General features: G+C 38.9%; 1 long non-coding RNA gene across 2 annotated transcripts; it reads left to right on the top strand.

The window, feature by feature from the left end:
* Positions 1–1,937: 1,937 nt before the first annotated feature.
* Positions 1,938–24,583, top strand: LOC135623347 (uncharacterized). Of its 2 annotated transcripts, none has more exons than XR_010491350.1 (4): positions 1,938–2,290; positions 2,373–2,454; positions 2,571–2,663; positions 10,381–10,642. It is a non-coding gene; the product is annotated as an uncharacterized LOC135623347 (long non-coding RNA). The 2 variants fall into 2 exon arrangements; XR_010491349.1 differs by lacking the exon at positions 10,381–10,642 and adding an exon at positions 18,392–24,583 and having other exon boundaries at positions 1,945–2,290.
* Positions 24,584–26,299: the final 1,716 nt, after the last annotated feature.

The raw sequence follows: 26,299 nt of genomic DNA, 5'->3' as shown, positions 1-26,299 counted from the left end.
GGACGCGTGTGGGATCGGATTTGAGTTTCCTAGCATTTGGACGTATGCTGAATCTGCTTGTAAAGAGAGTTAACAACACATTTGTTTAAACTAAATCAGAAATAACGCAACTTTCACAAATAATACTTGCAAAAGAAAAACTAGTCCTAGATGAGGCCTGTTGATCTGAAAAATGGGCAACAACATTCTTATAATCTCTGGGAACATTTCTCATTTCGAAGATGAAAATTACCCACCCTATTATATCATCGACAATTGTTTACCGACATCAGTAAGATAAATTTTGCATAGCTCTAAACGCAATGGTTTCAGCCTCTTGCCGCATGACATTCTCCCATCAGTTTGTGATCCCAGCATATTTGATCCAAGCCCACAACCTTTCCTGGGCGACAAAGCTCCTTCGCATCTCCTTCAGCTGTAAATACGCCTACTTCCCTCTGATTTGTGTCATGTTTGATTATCTGGAATTAGCTGGTATCTGATTAATGAATAAATCTTCTTTTTTTTTTTCGTTTAATCAATTAATATATTTGTTCCTTAACGGACGCCAAAAACCCTGCTCTTCTTCGTCCAAAAGAGCTCCACAAAATGAGCCACCCACTTTTGAAGCAGCAGAAACATCCCACATCATACCTAAGCGCATCGGAGTGCCGCACAGGAGGCTTCTTCTGGCCCACCTTTTCCTCGAGCATGTGCAACTCAGACTCCATTTCCTGACCACATTTATGGCGCCTATTTTCAGTGGCAACACGACAACAACTTTTAAAATGAATGAATGAATGAATGAATGAATGAATGAATGCTTACAGGGATGTTCTTGATTAGCAAGCTAACAGTTGGCAACAAATACCCAATTAGCTCTGCTTTCCAGGTTCTGAATTCATGACTAAATAATTCTGCAACACTGGCATTCTCATTCAAAATCTTGTAAGCTATGGCTTCAGACTCTTCTGAAACCTACCTTCTCAGTCAAGCAGAAGTCTTTTCGGATCCTTATTTTCTTACCAATCCACCTTGCTCCCTTTTTTTATTTTGCAAGAGGCCTTTGCTTCCCAGATACTCCAAACATGACCAGCTTTCTGATACGAAGTTACAGAGTTCAGAAATCACCCTTCACGTTGTCAACAGTGCATTCCAAGAGAGTGTAAGTGCTATATCGGGTTTAAGGACGATTCTAAACCAATTCAACAATTAAATTCTCAGATCATAGTTGAATCCGAACCGAACTTGGATTGAGGCTTCTCTAGACCGCGATCTAAGTTTCAGATTGTCGAATTGAGCCACACAATCGATCTAAGTTTCAGGCTTCTCTAAGTTGGACCGAATTGAGCCACACAATTAAATATTTCAGATTGTCGAATTGGGTTGAGTCGGATGAATTTTGGATGGAACTTGCATTAATACCAGGTGCTTAGTTTAGTTTCCTAACCCAAATTTCGGGAAACGCAATCTAATCGTATCACGGATTAAATGGGCTCTAGTTTTTTTATTAAAACCTAATAGCCACATCACAATCTACGAATTTTAATTTACCTATTCTTTGGACATGACTAAGTATCCGATTAACAGTTATCTCCATTCAGTTCACCAATTTGGTATGCACAAATCCTTTAATCACGAGTGATAACACTTACAGCACAAGGTTCCATAGATAATGACTACGCAAATATCAAACTTACCCACTGGTGTCAGTGGGCTCTGAATCTGCCAGGCCCATCCATGTAACTTCTTGTCCAGCTAACCCCTGCTACTAACTGGATAGGCGGTGGACTGGCCTGGCCCAACGTAGGCAGGCCGCCTTTCTGACACGTGCACTGTATTTCCACACACAATCGCAAGATAAGGAAGGAATGTGGGCCTTGGTTTGCCGACACCCCTTCTTCACACTCAAAGCGGTCGCCGGTAGCCGCCACATTTATTATTTTCATTTGTTATTTTAATCCCTCTTATAGTCTCATCACCAAAACAAAGGCACGAATATTTTCATTTGTTTTTTTAATCTCTTATATTGTCATCCACAAATCGGCGCTCGTTTTCTCTATGTTGTTCCCCTTCCCGCCGCTCTCTCTGTGAGCGAAGGACAACGCCGCGGGCGCCAACGGCGGCGAGGGACTTGCCGACGAGGCTGCGCGGCTGGCTGACCGGGCCCGCGAGCTACACGACGCCGCTGCCACCTTCATCTCCAGGTCCTCCGCCGACGAGTAATCCCTCCGCCACCGCACGCAAGCTAAGATACTCCGTCGAAACTTCCCTCAAGAACTCCGCCGTCGATGCAATGGTAGTTACGAAGGTGATCGGAATTCCTTCTTAGTGCTTCTGGAATATGTGCACGGTAAATGTTTCACGAGCAATTTGGTTTGTTTATAACACAGGTAGAGGAAGAATTGAACAGGGCAAGAAGGTATGCCCTGAATGATGATGATGCGGCGTCCCTTCTTCCTAGCAAGGCTCAGGGTACTGTTCTAGATCTTTGCCCTAGCTGGTTCTAATTTTGGTTTTATCTTTTTTCTTTTATTGTCTCAATGAGGTCATGCGTGTGCGTGTATGACTTGGTATGATTACTGTAATAGGTAGGTTTCTGAAGATGTTTCTTGGCGCTGTGAATGTACACGCGACGAGGAAAGAGGTTCAACTCAAAGTGAAGGAGTACAACAACTATAAAAGTATTCTTCTTGCTCGTTTTATTGCTACATCAATAATTCATTTACATCTTTTCCTAGGTTTTGATTGGCTATGTGGATTATATATATTAATCTTTCATTCATGGTCATGTTATATGTTTACTAATATCATAGTGCGGCGACCTAGATATGGTTGCACATTTAGTGTTTCTGAGCTATTCGTAGTTGTTTTGAACAATTTGTGTCCAACATAAAATGTGGACCATTAGACAGGCTGCTCAACCATCCTTTTTCATAATGGTGTCACTTATAGGGGCTAATCATTAGATGCTAGGTCTGTGTACATATGCAGTATAAACATGGTTGATTAGATGCAAAGTTTTGTTGATCTATGAAAATGACCGCCTCCTCCTCTTCTTCTCATCGCCTCATCTACGACATTCGACGAAGAAGGCGGCGAAGACATCGAAGGCCGCAAACGTCTCCGGCCTTCAACGAAGAAGGCCATAGAGTAGTAGACAAGGCGATGAAGGAGCCCGCTTCTTCTGCTGCTCTAGCTGCCGCCTCCCTTGATTCCCGCGCCTTCGGACCCTCCTCTTTACAACTCTCCTTGTCTCCTGGATCGAGATTGTCAAGGGAGGGCGGCACCGGATCAGGATCGAGAAAGGGCATGGAAACAAGTTCGCGTCGAGATTCTGTCAATTCTCCCTATTCTTTGAATGCCCTCTCCTTCTTCTTCCTTCTTCGATACTTCTCCCTCAGCCTCGCCCTAGCCAGGCCGCTATATCGAGCGGACCGCCCGCTACTATACAATTCAAAATCGTAAACCTTGCTCACAACTATGTGAACCAACCAAAAAACAAAAGAATGAAAAGAATGATGGAATGTCATGGTTACTTTTTCAAAAACTTGAACAAATTAATCAATTAGTTCCTTTCTTTCCATCAACACATACAACTCATGAAGAAATATATAAGCAACATAATAAACAAATTACTTGGTGATAAAATGCAAACTTTTAGATATTAGAAACTTATGTAGCCAGCTCATTCAGAAAAACGTATAAAATATACACATGGAAAAATGATGAATAAAAAATAGATATAATGGTGGACTAAGTATATGATCAATATGCAAAAAATTAATAAAGATAAGAGGCATTTCAACAATGAGAAGCAAAACTTAGCTTGAAGCAGCTCTTAGTGGCATCAGCTAGATTTAGGAACTTGACAGTTTCCGGTAAACTTTCATCTGCAATACAATATCTACGGAAGTATATAAGTTAACCCTCCCTTATCATGTCATAAACAACAATAACATGGGTATATTATTTAAAATAGATCCTACTAGAACTTAATCACAACCATCAAATCAATCAGGAATCTACCTAAAACTAAATATCATTTAATACATTGTTATATTTAGCAAAAAATCATGATTCTATTTACGTGCTGATAGTCCACGGACCACTGCTTAGCGAAGAATAGTCATTTATATTATTGTATTCTCTTCAAAGTTCCCAGTTCCCGATTCCCAATTTTCATATTTGGTCACATGGATCCTTTATTGGCCAATGACAGCATCACTAGTCACGGACAATTAAATCCTTTTTTATTAATTTAATAGGGTCTTCTAAGTTGTTCCTCTCTCTCTCTCTCTCTCTCTCTCTCTCTCTCCTGTAATCATTAACATAATTTTATTCACCTCTCTTGGTGAACTAAGTTACCTTAAAACATGTCCAAAATATCTTAACATATTTATGGATACTAGTTCCACCTTTACTTATAATCAGATAGGAAAACCCAACTTATGTCACAAATACCCCAGGCATGATTCTATTGTTTCCTTCTATTTTGTTTCTTTTATCTAGTTTACCCAAGTGTCATATATTTAACATTTATGAATCCCTATATACTTCATTTTCTAGTGAAATTGTTTCTTCCTTGACTGTAGCACTCTCAAAAGTTCCTCCAAATATATAGTGCTCTAATCAATTTGTAATGACTTGTCATCGCAATGAAAGACAATATATTCAAATTTTGAGTTGTAAGTCTGTGTCAGACAATAGAATTACAAAGAATTAAATTACATGGAGAAATCCATATAGCCCACAAATAACTAGACCTAAAATGATTCAACATAGTTCAAACAAAAGCAAACATACAAAACCTAAAGTTGGATTATCATTAAACATAGTTATGATTAGGAAGCAACTAAATTCTTTACTATTGTTCACCCAAATACCATAGGAAGTCAATCATTAATAGAAAAGAAGACTAAAGAAAAACATTAGCTCATTATATCAGAACAATATATGAAGAAATAAGATTTGCAGAAACTATATCAAGACCAATTTATTACTCTCTTGTGACATGGAGATTCAGCTAGAATGTATTTCCAAAAAGCCTATGTAGGGTGCATTCTATAATAATAAATATCAGCTTACTTGCAAGGGGAAATGCTCTATGCAATATCTATCACACAAAATGAAAGAAAACATCAAGTATGCAAAAAAAGCCTTGCTCCATATCCGTTTATGTGAGAACTATTATTTTAGGTGTGACTTGTTCCATATACACAATTTCTTCAACAGATTATAGACAGAAACACAAATGTCATTCACAAGTGAAAGTCCCGGCTGTAAAGCCTATCACTATAGTTCTTCTAACATTGCACTGTGATAAAAATTAAACGAAGAATATAGAAAGATAGAAATTGTAGAAGAAACTATGAAATATATAAAATTGTAGAAGAAACTATGAAATATATAAGATGTAATTGTCTTGTTCGTTTTGATAGTGAGCTCTTGATAGCTATTTATACACACTCAGCAGGGAGGTTATACACATTCAGTATGGAGGATTTTTCTCAACTGCTTAGAGATTTCCTCAACTGCCTTGAGGAAATCTTATCTGCTTATCATGCCCCCGCAAGATTAAGCTTCCATCAAGGATGCCGATCTTGGACCGATGAGATGAAAAAAGTTTACGGGCGAGAGGCTTTGTGAGTGAGTCTGCTAGTTGATCAGCTGTATGTACGTGAGAAACATGGAGTTGATGTCTGACAACTTGATCTCGCATGAAGTGGAAGTCAATGGCTATGTGTTTCATGTGGGAATGAAACACTGGATTAGCACATAAGTAGGTAGCTCCAATATTATCACAATATATTGTAGGAATAACTGTAGAGTTGACGTTGAGTTCCTTAAGCAGATTTGTGACCCAATTGAGTTCAGCAGCGACGGTGGCGATGGCATGATATTCAACTTCAGTTGTAGATCGTGTAACCGTATTTTGTTTTTTAGAACTCCAACTGATTGGAGTAGCTCCAAGGAAGACAATGTATCCTAACGTAGATGTTCTATTATCAAAGTTCCCTGCCCAATCAGCATCAGCAAAGACATGGAGATGGAGTGAAGTATTTTTGCGAAGAAAAATGCCATGATTAAGAGTCCCTTTAAGATACCGCAAAATTCGTTTGACCGCAGACCAATGCGTAGTAGATGGTCGATGCATGAATTGCGATAATTTATTGATGGCAAATGAAATATCTGGACGGGTGAGAGCCAAGTACTGTAAGGAGCCAAGGACTTGTCGATATTGAGTCGAATCTGTAGCAGGACTTCCATCACATAATTTAAGTGATTCACCGGTAGAGAGTGGAGTTGTAACCTCTTTCGCATCCTGCATGTTTGTCTTTGATAATAAATCTTGAATATACTTTCTTTGTGATAGGAAGAGACCTGAATGTGTAAATGTTGCTTGCACTCCCAAAAAGTAACTTAAAGTTCCTAGATCTTTGAGGGAGAATCGATTGGCCAAGTGCTTTAGAAATGCCTGAGTCTTTAAAGGATCATTTTCTGTGACAATAATATCATCAACATATACTAAAAGATATATTATGCTTCCATTGTGCTGACAAATGAATAACGAGGTATCAGACTTGGAATTGATGAAGCCAATTGAGGTAAAAAATGAGCCAAGCTCGTTATACCAAGCCCTTAGAGCTTGACGAAGTCCATAAATAACTTTCTGAAGTTTGAAGACATGCCTCGGATATTGAGGATGAACGAAACCAGGAGGTTGCTGCATAAAGACATCTTCAGTAAGTGTCCCCTGTAAAAAGGCATTGTTAACATCCAATTGTCATATGTGCCAACCCTTTGAGATGACCAAACTCAGGATAAGACGGATTGTTGTAGGTTTAACAACGAGACTAAATGTCTCTGTGAAGTCGACACCAGGTCGTTGATGAAACCTTTTGGCGACTAGACGTGCTTTATATCTGGCAACGGATCTGTCTGGGTTCCGCTTAATTCGAAAGACCCATTTACACCCGATGATATTTTGTGTGTGATTAAAGGGTACTAAGGTCCATGTAGAGTTATGGAGGAGAGCATCATTTTCGTCACACATGACTTTACGCTAGTGAGAAGATTTTTGAGTTTGAGTGATTGTAGTGGGTTCACTGGCCTCAGTGGAGGAACTTGTTATAGCATGTAAGTCAAGGACTTGATGTGGTTTGACAATACCACTTTTGGAGCGTGTTGTCATTGGATGTCTAGGGGGGATAGAAGTGGTAGATTGTGTTGGTGGTATAGCCGAGGGCGAGTCACTATCATGGACCGGGCCAACCGTCGACACGACAATGTCACTAGGTCTAGGAGAAGGTAAAGCCAGTGGCAATGTTGCCGAGGGTATTTCTTCATTAATAGGGGAAACTTGTGAGGAAAGGAGTGGAGAAATAGAGGGAGTGAGAAGTTGTTGAACTGGAGTAATAGTAGTATGCAGATCTTGAGGGTAAGGACTGGATGGTGTCATTGGAGGTTCGTGTGATGAGATCGGAGGGATATTCCGGTGATGCATGTTTATCGGAGTAGCTTGCATGGTAGGATTATTTTGAAAAGGAAAGACAGACTCCTCAAAAATAACATGACGTGATATAAAACTTTTTTAGTTTGGGGTTCATAGCATCGAAAAGCATTATGTTCAAGAGAGTAGCCTATAAAAGTGCAAGTCTTAGATCGTGGTGTTAGCTTATGTCACGCATAGGGACGGAGCCATGGATAACATAAACAGCCAAAAACTTTGAGTTTATGAAGGTTTGGAAGCTTGTGGAATAATTTTTCAAATGGTGAATGGTATTGTAAGACTGGAATGAGCATACGGTTAATGAGATAAACTACAGTTTGAAAAGCTACTGACCAAAAAGGTGGTGGCATGGATGCTTGATGTAGAAGGGAGAGACCAGTTTCAACGATATGCCGATGTTTGCGTTCGGTAGAGCCAACCAATTGGGGAGTATGTGGGGGTGACTTGAGGTGTTGTATACCACAAGCAGAGAGACAGGATGCGAGGGCTTGATATTCGCCTCCGCCATCTGTAACATCCCCCATTTTTGAAAATGTAGTAAAAGGTATGTTTGTAAAAATAAGGATTATTTAATAATTATTTTATATTAAATGATATTATATTAAAGGTTTATGGCTAGCGACCTAAGAGTAAATATTAGAAGTTTGATATAATTTATGAAAGATTCAGATTTAAGTTTAAAAAAAAGAAAAAGAAAAAAAAAAATAGTGGACATGTGTCACTAACTAACATAAGGTTGGTGCCACTTATCTTTGCTCTAAAGATGACACCTAGCCCCTTTCATGCATGCATGACACCTTGCAACTTTTGCATTAGCTAAAACCCAAATAATTAGATGAAAGGTTAAAGAAAACAAACCTGAAGAGTTGCAGCCAACGTGAGTTTGAGAAGAGAAGGGAAGAAGAAGAAGAAGAAGAAGAAGAAGAAGAAGAAGAAGAAGAAGAAGAAGAAGAAGAGCTTGAGGTTTTTCACCAATTTTCTCACCTTTGGGATTCAAATAATTTTAAGGCAAGTGTTCTAACCCCATCCCACAGTAACCTTAATCTCTGTTTCCATTTTTATTCTGTAAAATTTGAAAGATTTCAACTGAGAACCAGACCTCCTTTCGTTTTGATATAAAGCTATGAATCTGTAATTTTTCGGTAATCTGACCTCTATGCAATGTTTCGGTCATAACATTTTGTAATAAACTCTGATTTAGACAACCTGTTCCATTTGAAAGTAGACAAAAAAACCTTTATTTTGATACTAAGATCGAACGATTTGGAGTTTAAATGCCTACTAAGACTTCTGTTTAAATTAACCATACAGATTCTGTAAAACAGGGACCGAAATTTCTGATCTCTTGTTGCTTAACTACTTATAACTTTCTGCTGTGAACTCAGATTCATACAAAGTATGATTTATTCGAAGCTAGACTCAAAATGCTTTCTGTATATACCTGATTTGAAATTTTTGGAGTACAATTGCTAACTGAAACATCTGCTTTCATCGACCCTATGGATTCAGTAAAACATAGCTAATATTTTCAGACGTTACGCTACAAAATTATCTGTAACTCCCTGTCGTAAATTCCAATTCTTGTTAAACTTGATTTTCCTAAAACTAGATTGACAAAGCTTTCTAATGACAAAGCTTTCATACAATGTTCCTATCAAATTCCGCCAGAATCGAGCTTTGGTCGATTTCGGCTTTCCTTGTTTCTTCTCTTTGGAAAAAAAAAAAACTCTTACTTCATTTAAGCTTTACATTATTACCTTAAATTCCTGTATACTTTTGTCCATTATTTATTTGTACATCGGTAGCTATCATCTAAAGATCATGTTTGCATCGTAATGATTCGACACATGCATCCCATTGTTCCGCATTTGCTTTCGATACGTGCCTCTTCCAGTTTCATTTCTTTAGACATTGAACTTATCTAACTTTCTTATTTCAATTGAGCTATATATGGTTTCTTGGAATCCTTGTATGCTTTTGCTTTTGTTTCCTTTCAAATCTGAATACATTGTGAAAGATTATGTTTGTATCGTATTGACTCGAAAGGCATATGTACAGTTCATTGTTCCGCATGTGCTTCCAATATATGCTAATTTCAGTATTCATACTGTCCCTTTGTACTCCGGTGTTTGTGGGATAAATGTGAACCTTTGCTAGAAATGGTAAAGGGAGTTATGCTTAGAGCCCGCGATGCTCTGCCGGCCCCCTAACTTCACTCAGACGTGGGTGGATGGAGCTCCCAAACGTGGGAGACTTATGTTTGTTGGTCATTCAGAAATGGATGGACCATATTATGTTATGATCCCACTTCACCTTCTATGTGTTTGATATGATATCCAAAGCTTTGGCTATGTTTCTATGCATGCTTTGGATAAGAATGAAATGAATGTATCGTTATGTGACATTTGAGCTTCTATTCATGTTTTGTTCTTTGATATATTTCCGAAATGTTATAAGACTTTGTTATACCTTGAAAGCTACCATATGTCATCGTATGCTCCTTATGCCAATGATATGCTCCAGTTATCTTTCCTCGATTGTATAAACAAAACGTGCTTTGAACGAAATGACATTGTAATTCTGCATTCATGATATCCAAAATGCTCCTTACGTCTTTGTTATGCCTTGAAATTACCATATGTTATCGATATGCTCCTTATGCCAATGATATGCTCCAATTACCTTTCCTCGATTATATGAATAAAACGTGCTTCGAACGATATGATATTGTAATTCTGCATTCAAACAAAACATGCTACTATTTCATCTTGTATCTCTGCTTTGTATTTTGATACCTCATTTGTTTGAAAACTGTCCTCTTTGCTATGGATATGCTAGTCATTTGCTGAGCTTTATATGCTCACCCCGTTGCTATATAAATTTTTCAGGATAGCTTATCGCTCACTAAAATGTGTAAATTGGGTTGAGGCAGTGGAAGACTAGAAGATTTTAGGGCAAATATTTTGTACTTGATAAGTTGATGTTGTATAAGTTCTTTTTGGGTGTAATGAAATATCAATGACAAATCTAGATTGATGTATCTTGTAAATATTTGAGAAGTACCTCTTGTGTCAGGATTTTGGAAATGTTAGATCTAAACTGTGTACTGATATAAACATGTAGTACATGTTGGTTTTGCGATTGCATTAATTGCCACGCTTATGGATTTATGATATAGTTATGGTTTAATTAAATTGCTTTTGGATTTTAAGAATCTTCTAGTGACATGATGTATGATTATAAACTGCACAGGTTATGTGAATTATGGATCGTAGAGATGAATGACTTGAATATTTTTCTTAGTGACCTCAAATGTGTGATTGGATCCTGGATTGTTTGTTGAATCATAATATTATCAATCTTGAATTAGGTTCTCACCTCCTAAATGAGAATTAAATTCGGGGGGGGCGTGACAGAGTGGTATCAGAGCATGGTTTGAGGATCACTAAAATATTTGATATATTGACGTGCAAAATATATTGATGTTTAGTGAACTATAGTGATTGGTGAAAATTTTCTTTGATGCATTTTTGGAATCTAGGATGACGAGGACGTTTAGTCCTCCTACTTCATCTGCTTTTGATTAATGAAGTACGATAAAAGGGTTGATCGAGGATATTAAATCAGAGTAGCACAGTAGAAGCGTGGTGAACCTAATACATTGGTAGCAGAAAAATAGATGATGTGATTGGAGAAGATATTTGATGCACGAAATTATTCTAATGATCAAAAGAATTTCTAGAGATCAAGGACAGCAATAGAAAGGACAAGTTTACCAAAAAAAAAAAAAGATTAGAAATGAATCTTAATGTGATAATAAGAGGGTCAAGACATCATCAATTTGAAAAGAGAAGTTACCACAAAAGATTCAATCCTGTGTATGATGCAAGTTAAATTATGAAATAAGTTTATATTTGTAGGTGACTGGAGCCTATTTTGCTTATGAAAATTTGGATCATAAAATGAAAGACTGCCCTTTGGACAAGAAGAAAGAATCGCTGCTGCATAAAACATCAGCCCATGTCAGAGTGTATGTTATCACGGAATATGATTCTAAAGCTTATGAATTAGTGATTGAAGGTACTATTCATGTTTCTGAAAGAATGCAAATATTTGTTTGACCATGTGTCTCATTTATGATTTGATTCGTAATATTTTGCTTATCACATGGGCATTCAACCTAAACCATTGGATTATATGCTATATGTAAATACGACTATTAGTGGTTGTTTGATAACAAACTCGATCGGGTCATCTTGTTTGATTTCTATTGGAGAACACGAACTTCTTACTGATTTAGTTCTCCTAGATATTTGGAGTTTTGATATTATACAGAAGATGAAATATTGAGTTCAAATCGGGGATTTTGTATTCCTGATGGTCTCCCCTTCTAAAGGCATTGTAAGATTTGGGAAGAAAGGGAACTTAAGCCCAAGATTTATTGGACCTTTTGAGATTCTTGAGAGGGTTGGTTCTGTCGCTTACAGGATTGCCTTGCCACCATCATTGTGCCATATCCATGATATATTTCATGTTTCAATGATCAGAAAGTATATACCTGATCCCTCTCATATCATTAAGTATGAGCCGATGGAGATTGCTAAAAACTTATCTTATGTGGAAGAACCCACTCAGATTGTTGATAAAAAAGAAAAGATCTTGAGGAATCGGGTTATCCCTATAGTTAAAGTAATCTGGAGATATCATTCTGGAGAGGAAACAACTTGGGAGCTTGAGGAAGAAATGATGAAAGCTTATCCTCATCTTTTCGTCGAATGAGGTATGATAAATTTAGCGGACTAAATTTTTTTTTTACGGAGGGAGAGTGTAACATCCCCCATTTTTGAAAATATAGTAAAAGGTATGTTTGTAAAAATAAGGATTATTTAATAATTATTTTATATTAAATGATATTATATTAAAAGTTTATGTCTAGGGACTTAAGAGTAAATATTAGAAGTTTGATATAATTTATGAAAGATTCAGATTTAAGTTTAAAAAAAAGAAAAAGAAAAAAAAATATAGTGGACATGTGTCATAACTAACATAAGGTTGGTGCCACTTATCTTTGCTCTAAAGATGACACCTATCCCCTTTCATGCATGCATGACACCTTGCAACTTTTTCATTAGCCAAAACTAAAATAATTAGATTAAAGGTTAAAGAAAACAAACCTGAAGAGTTGCAGCCAACATGAGTTTGAGAAGAGAAGGGAAGAAGAAGAAGAAGAAGAAGAAGAAGAAGAGCACCTTAATCTCTGTTTCCATTTTTATTCTGCAAAATTTGAAAGATTTCAACTGAGAACCAGACCTCCTTTCGTTTTGATATAAAGCTATGAATATGTAATTTTTCGGTAATCTGACCTCTATGCAATATTTCGGTCATAACATTTTGTAATAAACTCTGATTTAGACAAAACCTGTTCCATTTGAAAGTAGAGAAAAAAACCTTTATTTTGATACTAAGATCGAACGATTTGGAGTTTAAATGCCTACTAAGACTTCTATTTAAATTAACCCTACAAATTCTGTAAAACAGCGATCGAAATTTCTGACCTCTTGTTGCTTAACTACTTATAACATTCTGCTATGAACTCAGATTCATACAAAGTATGATTTATTCGAAGCTAGACTCAAAATGCTTTCTGTATATACCTGATTTGAAATTTTTGGAGTACAAATGCTAACTGAAACATCTGCTTTCATCGACCCTATGGATTCAGTAAAACAGAGCTAATATTTTCAGACCTTATGCTACAAAATTATCTGTAACTCCCTGTAGTAAATTCCAATTCTTGTTAAACTTGATTTTCCTAAAACTAGATTGACAAAGCTTTCTAATGACACCTATTTTGTATAAATTGGAGCATAATTGGTTATGCAAATAGTTCATACAATGTTCCTATAAAATTCCGCCAGAATCGAGCTTTGATCGATTTCGGCTTTCCTTGTTTCTTCTCTTTGGAAATCGATTTTGGAAAAAAAAAAAAACTCTTCATTTAAGCTTTACATTATTACCTTAAATTCCTGTAAACTTTTGTCCTTTATTTATTTGTACATCTGCAGCTATCATATAAAGATTATGTTTGCATCGTAATGATTCGGAACATGCATCCCATTGTTCCGCATTTGCTTTCGATATGTGCCTCTTTCAGTTTCATTTCTTTAGACATTGAACTTATCTAACTTTCTTGTTTCAATTGAGCTATATATGGTTTCTTGGAATCCTTGTATGCTCTTACTTTTGTTTCCTTTCAAATCTGAATACATTGTGAAAGATTATGTTTGTATCGTATTGACTCGAAAGACATATGTATAGTTCATTGTTCCGCATGTGCTTCCAATATATGCTAATTTCAGTATTCATACTGTCCCCTTGTACTCCGGTGTTTGTGGGATAAATGTGAACCTTTGCCAAAAATGGTAAAGGGAGTTATGCTTAGAGCCCGCGATGCTTTGCCGGCCCCCTATGACTTCACTCAGACGTGGGTGGATGGAGCTCCCAGACGTGGGAGACTTATGTTTGTTGGTCATTCAGAAATGGATGGACCATATTATGTTATGATCCCACTTCACCTTCTATGTGTTTGATATGATATCCAAAGCTTTGGCTATGTTTCTATGCATGCTTTGGATAAGAATGAAATAAATGTATCGTTATGTGACATTTGAGCTTCTATTCATGTTTTGTTCTTTGATATATTTCCGAAATGTTATAAGACTTTGTTATACCTTGAAAGCTACCATATGTCATCGTATGCTCCTTATGCCAATGATATGCTCCAGTTATCTTTCCTCGATTGTATAAACAAAACGTGCTTTGAACTAAATGACATCGTAATTCTGCATTCACGATATCCAAAATGCTCCTTACGTCTTTGTTATGCCTTGAAATTACCATATGTCATCGATATGCTCCTTGTGCCAATGATATGCTCCAATTACCTTTCCTCGATTATATGAATAAAACGTGCTTCGAACGATATGATATTGTAATTCTGCATTCAAACAAAACATACTACTATTTCATCTTGTATCTCTGCTTTGTATTTTGATACCTCATTTGTTTGAAAACTGTCCTCTTTGCTATGGATATGTTAGTCATTTGCTGAGCTTTATATGCTGTAATATCCCTCGCTTTTAAAAATTATTAATAAAGATTTATATGTAAATTGGAGGACCTATATGTAAATATAGAAATTACAAGGACTAAACTGCTAAGTTGCAAAAAAAGAAAAAAAAAAGGGAAAACCGAAAATTCGGTATTATCCCACCGCCTCCCACGCACTCTGTTTCTTCCAGAAACAGAGAGAGCGGTGGGGCGGGAGGAGAAGAAGGAGAGTGGTAGAAGAAGAGGAGGTGGCTGCAGCGAGGGCTGCAGCGAGAAGCTGTGGGGCGTGGGGAGAAGAAGAGAGGAAGAAGAGGGAGAAGAGAAGAAGAAGAAGAAGAAGAAGAGAAGAGGATAGCTGCGGCAAGGCTGCAGCGAGGAGGTGTGTGGGGTTGGGGAGGAAAAGGGAAGAGGAGAAGAAGAGGGAAAAGAGAGGGAAGAGGGAGAGGAGCGAGAGGCAGCTGCAGCAGCCAGGGCTGCAGCACCTCTGTTTCCCGCAGGTGGAAACAGAGGAGAGGATGTGTGGGGCGTTGAGGATGAAAAGGGAAGAAGAAGAAGAAGAAGAAGAAGAAGAAGAAGAAGAAGAAGAAGAAGATAGCTGCGGCAAGGCTGCAGCGAGGAGATGTGTGGCCTTGGGGAGGAAAAGGGAAGAGGGGAAGAGGAGAAGAAGAAGAAGAGGAAGAGAAAGAGGTGTGATACCTCTGTTTCCTGCAGAGGAAACAGAGGAGAGGGTGTGTGTGACGCCGGGGAAGAAGGGGCTGCAGCTGCGGCGATGGCAGCTGCAGCTGGAAGAGAAGAAGAAGAGGAAGATGAGCAGGGGAGGAGGGAGAGGTTGCGGCCGTGGCTGCGGCCGCGACTGCAGCAGTTGCAGCGGGGAGAGAAGAAGAAGAAAGGAAGGAGAAGGAAGAGGAGAAGGGAAAGAAGTAGCTGCGGCTGCGGTTGTGGCAGCTGCAGCTATGGCAGGGAAAGAGGAAGAGAAAAAGGAAAGGAAGAAGAGAGAAAGGGAAGGAGAGGAAGAAGAGAGGAAGAGGAGAAGGGAAAGAAGTAGCTGCGGCTGCGGTTGTGGCAGCTGCAGCTATGGCAGGGAAAGAGAAAAAGGAAAGGAAGAAGAGAGAAAGGGAAGGAGAGGAAGAAGAGAGGAAGAGGAGAAGGGGCTGCGGCTGCGGCGATGGCAGCTGCAGCTGTGGCAGGGAAAGAGAAAAAGGAAAGGAAGAAGAAGAGAAAGGGAAGGAGAGGAAGAAGAGAGGAAGAGGAGAAGGGGCTGCGGCTGCGGTGATGGCAGCTGCAGCTGTGGCTGGGAAAGAAGAGAAGGAAAGGAAGAAGAAGAGAAAGGGAAGGAGAGGAAGAAGAGAGGAAGAGGAGAAGGGGTGGCAGCTGCGGCAGTGGCAGCTGCAGTTGGAAGAGAAGTAGGAGAGGAAATAGAGTAGCAGAGGAAGAAGAGGCTGCGGTTGTGGTGGCTGCGGCCATGGCTGCGACTGCGACAGCGGCAGTTGCAGCCGGGAAAGAAAGGAAAGGAAAGGGGGGAAAAAAAGGGACTGCGGACGGGATTGCGGCCGCAGCGGCAGCGACTGCGTATGCAGCAGTTATGTCTGTGAGAGAAGGGAGGAAGGAAGGTAGTGCGGTGTAAGGGGCTGCGATTGTAGCAGCGGCAACGGCGGCGGCTGTGGCAGCTGCGTTTGGGAAAGAAAAAGAAGGAATGAGAGTAAGAGAGAGCAGGTGACTGTGCCTCGATGTTCGACACGTGGTGTAGTTGCGAAGAAAGGAAGAAAACGGGAGCACAAAATGAAACAGAGAGAGGACACGGAGGAAAAGTAGAAGGATTTGGGCTGGCACCTTCTTTGGATCTTCGGATCGAAATCTTTGAAAGGCAAGTTTCCCACTTGTTTCGATCCTTTCTATTGCAAGTATCCTGATCTTCCTCACTGCCATTTTTATCTCTACATTTGCTTTGAATATGAGGAACTTTGAATTGTTCTAGCCTTGCATTTGTTATATCTCCTGTTTACATGTAACGATTCGAATCTGTGCAACTTTTGAGATTCTGATCTTTTGATACCGAACTGCCTATAAGACCTTGTGGAAACTCTGATTTGTTCAAAACTGATTTCATTGGAAACTAGACTCGTAGACCTTTCTTTGATATATGGATTGAAAGATCTGAAATTCAAACACCTGCCCAGTTATCTGTTGAATCTGACATTATGAATTCTGCCAACAGAGATTTTGTTCTATGACTCTTGCTTACCAAATTATTTGTAACTCTCTCTGTTGGACATTTCAATTCATATGAAGCCTGTCTTATCTGAAAGTATTATCCAATGATTATTTCTGAGTAAATTGGAGCACGATTGATAGTTTGAATCATTTGTTCAATGTGCCTTCTGTATTCTGCCAGAAATCGAGCTTTGGTCGATTTCTCATATTCTGGTTTCATTCCTTTGGAAATTGATATCCTTTAGCCTTCTTATTCAATTGAGCTTTATATTACTACTTTGAATTCTTGTATGCTCTTGTCCTTAAAATTATTGCATTCTTGAAAACTGTTGTGTAACGTTTATGCTATATCGTATTGACTCATATAGGCACATGTATATCCTATTGTTCCGCATTTGCTTTCGATATGTGCCTATTCCAGTTTCATTCCTTTGGACATTGAATTCATCAAATCTTGTTATTGAATTGAGTTATTTGTGATTGCTTGGATTCCATATGTGCCCTTGCTTTCAATTCCCTTCAAATCTGAATATACTTGTGAAAGATTATTGCTTACTTCGGATTGACTCGTAAAGGCACATGTACGTTTGTTGTTCCGCGTGTGCTTCCGATATATGCTACTTATTGTTGAAACTATCCTTTTGTACTCTGGTGTGTGGGATTGTCTGGACCTTTGCCAGAAATGGTAAAGGGTATGCGCTGATTTGCCCGCTGTGGGGTCCCGCTATGTGGGATATTCTGGTATGCGCTTATTTGCCCGCTATGTGGGGTCCCGCTATGTGGGATATTGCTTAGAGCCTGCGATGCTCTGCCGGCCCCCTTTGACTTCACCTAGACGTGGGTGGATGGAGCTCCCAGACGTGGGAGACTTTTGTCAGGTGGTCATTCAGAAATGGATGAATCACATTCTGACTGAGATCCCACTACACCTTCTGTATGTTTGATATGATATCCAGAGCTTTGGTTATGTGTTTCTGTACATGCTTTGGATAAGATTGATATGTTTACAACGTCAAAGACGACGTTTGAGCTTCTGTACGATATTTGTTTTCGATATGCTCTGAAATGCTTCATTCACTGATGATATGCTTCGAAATGTTCCATATGCCGTTGATATGCTCCGGAACATTTCATATGCCATTGATATGCTCCAATTACTCTGTGCTCCATTTGCTATGAACTGATATGTTCTGAAATGTCCTATCTGCCATTGATATGTTCCAATTACTCTGTGCTCCATTTGCTATGAACTGATATGTTCTGAAATGTCCTATCTGCCATTGATATGTTCCAATTACTCTGTGCTCCATTTGCTATGAACTGATATGTTCTGAAATGTCCTATCTGCCATTGATATGTTCCAATTACTCTATGCCCCATTCGTTATGGATCAAATATGTTTTGAATGACATGATACGTATGATTTGGTATCTATTGAGATGGTATCCTTGAGAATTCTTGTATTCTGCCTTGCATTATGATACCTTACTCGTTTGAAACCGTTCCTTTTGTTCTGAATATGCTTTGTCACTTGCTGAGCCGTTTTTGGCTCACTCCGTTGTTATATGAATTTTTCAGGTCAGCTTGTCACTCTTCGAGATGTTTGATTTGGGCTGAGGCAGTGGATAGCTATTCAGAATAATGGGCAAGTCTGGTTGGTTATTACGATATTGTTGTATAAGTATGTCTTGTATGTAATGAAATGTTATCGATAAACCGAAATGGATATACTGTGTCCAAGTGTTAGGAGATCTCTCTTATTTGGAATTTCAGAATGTTAAGTCAAATTTATGGTGATATAAACTTGTGGTGAATAGTTGGAGTTCTGATTGTATAATTTATTTAGCTCGTGGATTTATAAATGTTGTTCATGTTTGTCAAGTTGGCTTGGGTTGCCATAAATGTGAATTATCGAGTGATGTGATATATGATTATAAACTGCACAGGTTTTATGGATGTGAATATGAATAGAATGTTTTTCAGTGTCCTCAAACGTTAGTTTGGATCCTGGATTGGTCTGTGACGAAAATTTTAAAAATCATGGATATTTGAAGGGGCGTGACAGAGGTGGTATCAGAGCATTGTTTGAGGATTACTGAAATATTTGATATGGTGACGTGCAAAATATATTGAGGTCTAATGAACTATAGTGATTGGTGGAAAGTTTCTTTGATGTATTTTAGGAATCTGGGATGATGAGGACATTTGGTCCTCCTATTTCATTGTTTCTGATTAACTAAGGGGAATGAAAGGATTGATTGGGGATATTGAATCAGAGTGGCGTAGCGGAAGCATGGTGGACCTAATTTCATTGGTGGTAGAAAAATGAATGATACAAACAGAGAAGATATTTGATGTACAAAATTATTTTGATGATTAAAAGATTTCTTTTGCCACCTTATATTGGAAGTAGAGGCTGATTATTATTGGCAACAATGAAAAGAATTTTTGGAGATCAGTGACAAGAATGATAAGGACAAGTTTACCAATAAGAATATGATTGGAAATGAATCAGAAAGTAATGACAAGAGGGTCAAGACATTTGGATTTGAAAAGGAAAGTCACCACCAAAGACTTAATCATGTGTGAATTACAAGTAAATTATGAAACAAGTTTGTGTTTTCGGGTGATTGGAGTCTATTTTGCTTGTAGAAAGTTGGATCATAAAATAAAAGTTTGCCCTTTGAACAAGAAGAAAGAGTCACTGCCTCCTAAATCATCAGCCCATGTAAGAGTGTATGCTATCACTGAATATGATTCTGAAACTTCTGAATTAGTGGTCAAAGGTATTATGCATGTTTATGAAAGAATGCAAATATTTGTTTGACCATGGGTCCCATCTATGATTTGATTCGGAATATTCTGCCTATCACTTGGGTATTCAACCTAGACCACTACATTATGTGCTATATGTAAATACGATCATTGGAGATTCTTTGATAACGAACTTGAATCTGGTCCTCTTGTCTGATTTTTGTTGGAGAACTTGAACTTTTGCTGATTTAGTTCTCCTAGAGATTTGGAGTTATGATATTATACTTGGTATGGATTGGCCATCTTCTTATCATACCAGTATGGATTGATATATAACAAATGATCACTTTTTGTATATTTGATCAGTCGATCTTTTTCTTTGAGAGTATGGGACATGATTTATCTCCTTGCCTAATGTATCCAGGATGACTTGCTTGGATTACCTCCAAATGTGACTTTGCTTTTGATTTGGTCCTTGGGATAATCCCAATATCTAAGCCTCTCTACAGAAAGATATCATTTGAGTAAGTGAAATTGGAAAAGCAACTACAAGGATTGTTAAATGAGGATTTTATTTGGCTTAATATTTCATCATGGGGTGCTCCGGTGTTAGTTAAAAGAAATGTATGGAACATTGAGGCTTTGTAATGATTATAGACAGTTGAATTAGGTGACCATCAAAAACGAGTATTTTCTGAAGTAACGACTTGCTCGATTAATTACAGGGTACGCAAGTATTTTTAGAAATTGATTGAAGGTCGGGTTACCGTCTATTGAGGATCAAGGAGGAGAATATTTCGGTCACTCGTGGATAATTATGTAATTGTATTGTATTGATGAAACTATTTAAGAGTAGGAGGAGGAAATAAAGATATCATAATCCTCATCTTTTCATCGATTGAGCTATGATCAATTTAGAGGACTAAATTTTCTTTTAAGGGGGGGAGAGTGTAATATCCCTCGCTTTTAAAAATTATTAATAAAGATTTATATGTAAATTGGAGGACCTATATGTAAATATAGAAATTACAAGGACTAAACTGCTAAGTTGCAAAAAAAGAAAAAAAAAAGGGAAAACCGAAAATTCGGTATTATCCCACCGCCTCCCACGCACTCTGTTTCTTCCAGAAACAGAGAGAGCGGTGGGGCGGGAGGAGAAGAAGGAGAGTGGTAGAAGAAGAGGAGGTGGCTGCAGCGAGGGCTGCAGCGAGAAGCTGTGGGGCGTGGGGAGAAGAAGAGAGGAAGAAGAGGGAGAAGAGAAGAAGAAGAAGAAGAAGAAGAGAAGAGGATAGCTGCGGCAAGGCTGCAGCGAGGAGGTGTGTGGGGTTGGGGAGGAAAAGGGAAGAGGAGAAGAAGAGGGAAAAGAGAGGGAAGAGGGAGAGGAGCGAGAGGCAGCTGCAGCAGCCAGGGCTGCAGCACCTCTGTTTCCCGCAGGTGGAAACAGAGGAGAGGATGTGTGGGGCGTTGAGGATGAAAAGGGAAGAAGAAGAAGAAGAAGAAGAAGAAGAAGAAGATAGCTGCGGCAAGGCTGCAGCGAGGAGATGTGTGGCCTTGGGGAGGAAAAGGGAAGAGGGGAAGAGGAGAAGAAGAAGAAGAGGAAGAGAAAGAGGTGTGATACCTCTGTTTCCTGCAGAGGAAACAGAGGAGAGGGTGTGTGTGACGCCGGGGAAGAAGGGGCTGCAGCTGCGGCGATGGCAGCTGCAGCTGGAAGAGAAGAAGAAGAGGAAGATGAGCAGGGGAGGAGGGAGAGGTTGCGGCCGTGGCTGCGGCCGCGACTGCAGCAGTTGCAGCGGGGAGAGAAGAAGAAGAAAGGAAGGAGAAGGAAGAGGAGAAGGGAAAGAAGTAGCTGCGGCTGCGGTTGTGGCAGCTGCAACTATGGCAGGGAAAGAGGAAGAGAAAAAGGAAAGGAAGAAGAGAGAAAGGGAAGGAGAGGAAGAAGAGAGGAAGAGGAGAAGGGAAAGAAGTAGCTGCGGCTGCGGTTGTGGCAGCTGCAGCTATGGCAGGGAAAGAGAAAAAGGAAAGGAAGAAGAGAGAAAGGGAAGGAGAGGAAGAAGAGAGGAAGAGGAGAAGGGGCTGCGGCTGCGGCGATGGCAGCTGCAGCTGTGGCAGGGAAAGAGAAAAAGGAAAGGAAGAAGAAGAGAAAGGGAAGGAGAGGAAGAAGAGAGGAAGAGGAGAAGGGGCTGCGGCTGCGGTGATGGCAGCTGCAGCTGTGGCTGGGAAAGAAGAGAAGGAAAGGAAGAAGAAGAGAAAGGGAAGGAGAGGAAGAAGAGAGGAAGAGGAGAAGGGGTGGCAGCTGCGGCAGTGGCAGCTGCAGTTGGAAGAGAAGTAGGAGAGGAAATAGAGTAGCAGAGGAAGAAGAGGCTGCGGTTGTGGTGGCTGCGGCCATGGCTGCGACTGCGACAGCGGCAGTTGCAGCCGGGAAAGAAAGGAAAGGAAAGGGGGGAAAAAAAGGGACTGCGGACGGGATTGCGGCCGCAGCGGCAGCGACTGCGTATGCAGCAGTTATGTCTGTGAGAGAAGGGAGGAAGGAAGGTAGTGCGGTGTAAGGGGCTGCGATTGTAGCAGCGGCAACGGCGGCGGCTGTGGCAGCTGCGTTTGGGAAAGAAAAAGAAGGAATGAGAGTAAGAGAGAGCAGGTGACTGTGCCTCGATGTTCGACACGTGGTGTAGTTGCGAAGAAAGGAAGAAAACGGGAGCACAAAATGAAACAGAGAGAGGACACGGAGGAAAAGTAGAAGGATTTGGGCTGGCACCTTCTTTGGATCTTCGGATCGAAATCTTTGAAAGGCAAGTTTCCCACTTGTTTCGATCCTTTCTATTGCAAGTATCCTGATCTTCCTCACTGCCATTTTTATCTCTACATTTGCTTTGAATATGAGGAACTTTGAATTGTTCTAGCCTTGCATTTGTTATATCTCCTGTTTACATGTAACGATTCGAATCTGTGCAACTTTTGAGATTCTGATCTTTTGATACCGAACTGCCTATAAGACCTTGTGGAAACTCTGATTTGTTCAAAACTGATTTCATTGGAAACTAGACTCGTAGACCTTTCTTTGATATATGGATTGAAAGATCTGAAATTCAAACACCTGCCCAGTTATTTGTTGAATCTGACATTATGAATTCTGCCAACAGAGATTTTGTTCTATGACTCTTGCTTACCAAATTATTTGTAACTCTCTCTGTTGGACATTTCAATTCATATGAAGCCTGTCTTATCTGAAAGTATTATCCAATGATTATTTCTGAGTAAATTGGAGCACGATTGATAGTTTGAATCATTTGTTCAATGTGCCTTCTGTATTCTGCCAGAAATCGAGCTTTGGTCGATTTCTCATATTCTGGTTTCATTCCTTTGGAAATTGATATCCTTTAGCCTTCTTATTCAATTGAGCTTTATATTACTACTTTGAATTCTTGTATGCTCTTGTCCTTAAAATTATTGCATTCTTGAAAACTGTTGTGTAACGTTTATGCTATATCGTATTGACTCATATAGGCACATGTATATCCTATTGTTCCGCATTTGCTTTCGATATGTGCCTATTCCAGTTTCATTCCTTTGGACATTGAATTCATCAAATCTTGTTATTGAATTGAGTTATTTGTGATTGCTTGGATTCCATATGTGCCCTTGCTTTCAATTCCCTTCAAATCTGAATATACTTGTGAAAGATTATTGCTTACTTCGGATTGACTCGTAAAGGCACATGTACGTTTGTTGTTCCGCGTGTGCTTCCGATATATGCTACTTATTGTTGAAACTATCCTTTTGTACTCTGGTGTGTGGGATTGTCTGGACCTTTGCCAGAAATGGTAAAGGGTATGCGCTGATTTGCCCGCTATGTGGGGTCCCGCTATGTGGGATATTCTGGTATGCGCTTATTTGCCCGCTATGTGGGGTCCCGCTATGTGGGATATTGCTTAGAGCCTGCGATGCTCTGCCGGCCCCCTTTGACTTCACCTAGACGTGGGTGGATGGAGCTCCCAGACGTGGGAGACTTTTGTCAGGTGGTCATTCAGAAATGGATGAATCACATTCTGACTGAGATCCCACTACACCTTCTGTATGTTTGATATGATATCCAGAGCTTTGGTTATGTGTTTCTGTACATGCTTTGGATAAGATTGATATGTTTACAACGTCAAAGACGACGTTTGAGCTTCTGTACGATATTTGTTTTCGATATGCTCTGAAATGCTTCATTCACTGATGATATGCTTCGAAATGTTCCATATGCCGTTGATATGCTCCGGAACATTTCATATGCCATTGATATGCTCCAATTACTCTGTGCTCCATTTGCTATGAACTGATATGTTCTGAAATGTCCTATCTGCCATTGATATGTTCCAATTACTCTGTGCTCCATTTGCTATGAACTGATATGTTCTGAAATGTCCTATCTGCCATTGATATGTTCCAATTACTCTGTGCTCCATTTGCTATGAACTGATATGTTCTGAAATGTCCTATCTGCCATTGATATGTTCCAATTACTCTATGCCCCATTCGTTATGGATCAAATATGTTTTGAATGACATGATACGTATGATTTGGTATCTATTGAGATGGTATCCTTGAGAATTCTTGTATTCTGCCTTGCATTATGATACCTTACTCGTTTGAAACCGTTCCTTTTGTTCTGAATATGCTTTGTCACTTGCTGAGCCGTTTTTGGCTCACTCCGTTGTTATATGAATTTTTCAGGTCAGCTTGTCACTCTTCGAGATGTTTGATTTGGGCTGAGGCAGTGGATAGCTATTCAGAATAATGGGCAAGTCTGGTTGGTTATTACGATATTGTTGTATAAGTATGTCTTGTATGTAATGAAATGTTGTCGATAAACCGAAATGGATATACTGTGTCCAAGTGTTAGGAGATCTCTCTTATTTGGAATTTCAGAATGTTAAGTCAAATTTATGGTGATATGAACTTGTGGTGAATAGTTGGAGTTCTGATTGTATAATTTATTTAGCTCGTGGATTTATAAATGTTGTTCATGTTTGTCAAGTTGGCTTGGGTTGCCATAAATGTGAATTATCGAGTGATGTGATATATGATTATAAACTGCACAGGTTTTATGGATGTGAATGTGAATAGAATGTTTTTCAGTGTCCTCAAACGTTAGTTTGGATCCTGGATTGGTCTGTGACGAAAATTTTAAAAATCATGGATATTTGAAGGGGCGTGACATATGCTCACCCCGTTGCTATATAAATTTTTCAGGATAGCTTATCGCTCACTAAAATGTGTAAATTGGGTTGAGGCAGTGGAAGACTAGAAGGTTTTGGGGCAAATATTTTGTACTTGATAGGTTGATGTTGTATAAGTTCTTTTTGGGTGTAATGAAATATCAATGACAAATCTAGATTGATGTATCTTGTAAATATTTGAGAAGTACCTCTTATGTCAGGATTTTGGAAATGTTAGATTTAAACTGTGTACTAATATAAACATGTAGTACATGTTGGTTTTACGATTGCATTAATTACCACGCTTATGGATTTATGATATAGTTATGGTTTAATTAAATTACTTTTGGATTTTTAGAATCTTCTAGTGACATGATGTATGATTATAAATTGCACAGGTTATGTGAATTGTGGATTATAGAGATGAATGACTTGAATATTTTTCTTAGTGACCTCAAATGTGTGATTGGATCCTGGATTGTTTGTTGAATCATAATATTATCAATCTTGAATTAGGTTATCACCTCCTAAATGAGAATTAAATTCGGGGGGGGGGGGGGCGTGACAGAGTGGTATCAGAGCATGGTTTGAGGATCACTAAAATATTTGATATATTGACGTGCAAAATATATTGAGGTCTAGTGAACTATAGTGATTGGTGAAAATTTTCTTTGATGCATTTTTGGAATCTAGGATGATGAGGACGTTTAGTCCTCCTACTTCATATGCTTTTGATTAATGAAGTACGATAAAAGGGTTGATCGAGGATATTAAATCAGAGTAGTGTAGTAGAAGCGTGGTGAACCTAATACATTGGTAGCAGAAAAATAGATGATGTGATTGGAGAAGATATTTGATGCACGAAATTATTCTAATGATCAAAAGAATTTCTAGAGATCAAGGACAGCAATAGAAAGGACAAGTTTACCAAAAAAAAAAAAGATTAGAAATGAATCTTAATGTGATAATAAGAGGGTCAAGACATCATCGATTTGAAAAGGGAAGTTACCACAAAAGATTCAATCCTGTGTATGATGCAAGTTAAATTATGAAATAAGTTTATATTTGTAGGTGACTGAGCCTATTTTGCTTATGAAAATTTGGATCATAAAATGAAAGACTGTCCTTTGGACAAGAAGAAAGAATCGCTGCCGCATAAATCATCAGCCCATGTCAGAGTGTATGTTATCACGGAATATGATTCTAAAGCTTTTGAATTAGTGATTGAAGGTACTATTCATGTTTCTGAAAGAATGCAAATATTTGTTTGACCATGTGTCTCATTTATGATTCGTAATATTTTTCTTATCACATGGGCATTTAACCTAAACCACTGTATTATATGTTATATGTAAATACCACTATTAGTGATTGTTTGATAACAAACTCGATCTGGTCATCTTGTTTGATTTCTATTGGAGAACACGAACTTCTTACTGATTTAGTTCTCCTAGATATTTGGAGTTTTGATATTATATTAAGTATGGATTGACTATCTTCCAATCATACTAGTATAGATTGTTATACAAAATGA

This window comes from Musa acuminata, chromosome BXJ2-9 (genome assembly GCF_036884655.1).
Source record: "Musa acuminata AAA Group cultivar baxijiao chromosome BXJ2-9, Cavendish_Baxijiao_AAA, whole genome shotgun sequence".
Lineage (NCBI taxonomy): Eukaryota > Viridiplantae > Streptophyta > Magnoliopsida > Zingiberales > Musaceae > Musa > Musa acuminata.
This window is presented reverse-complemented; position numbering and strand designations above follow the sequence as displayed.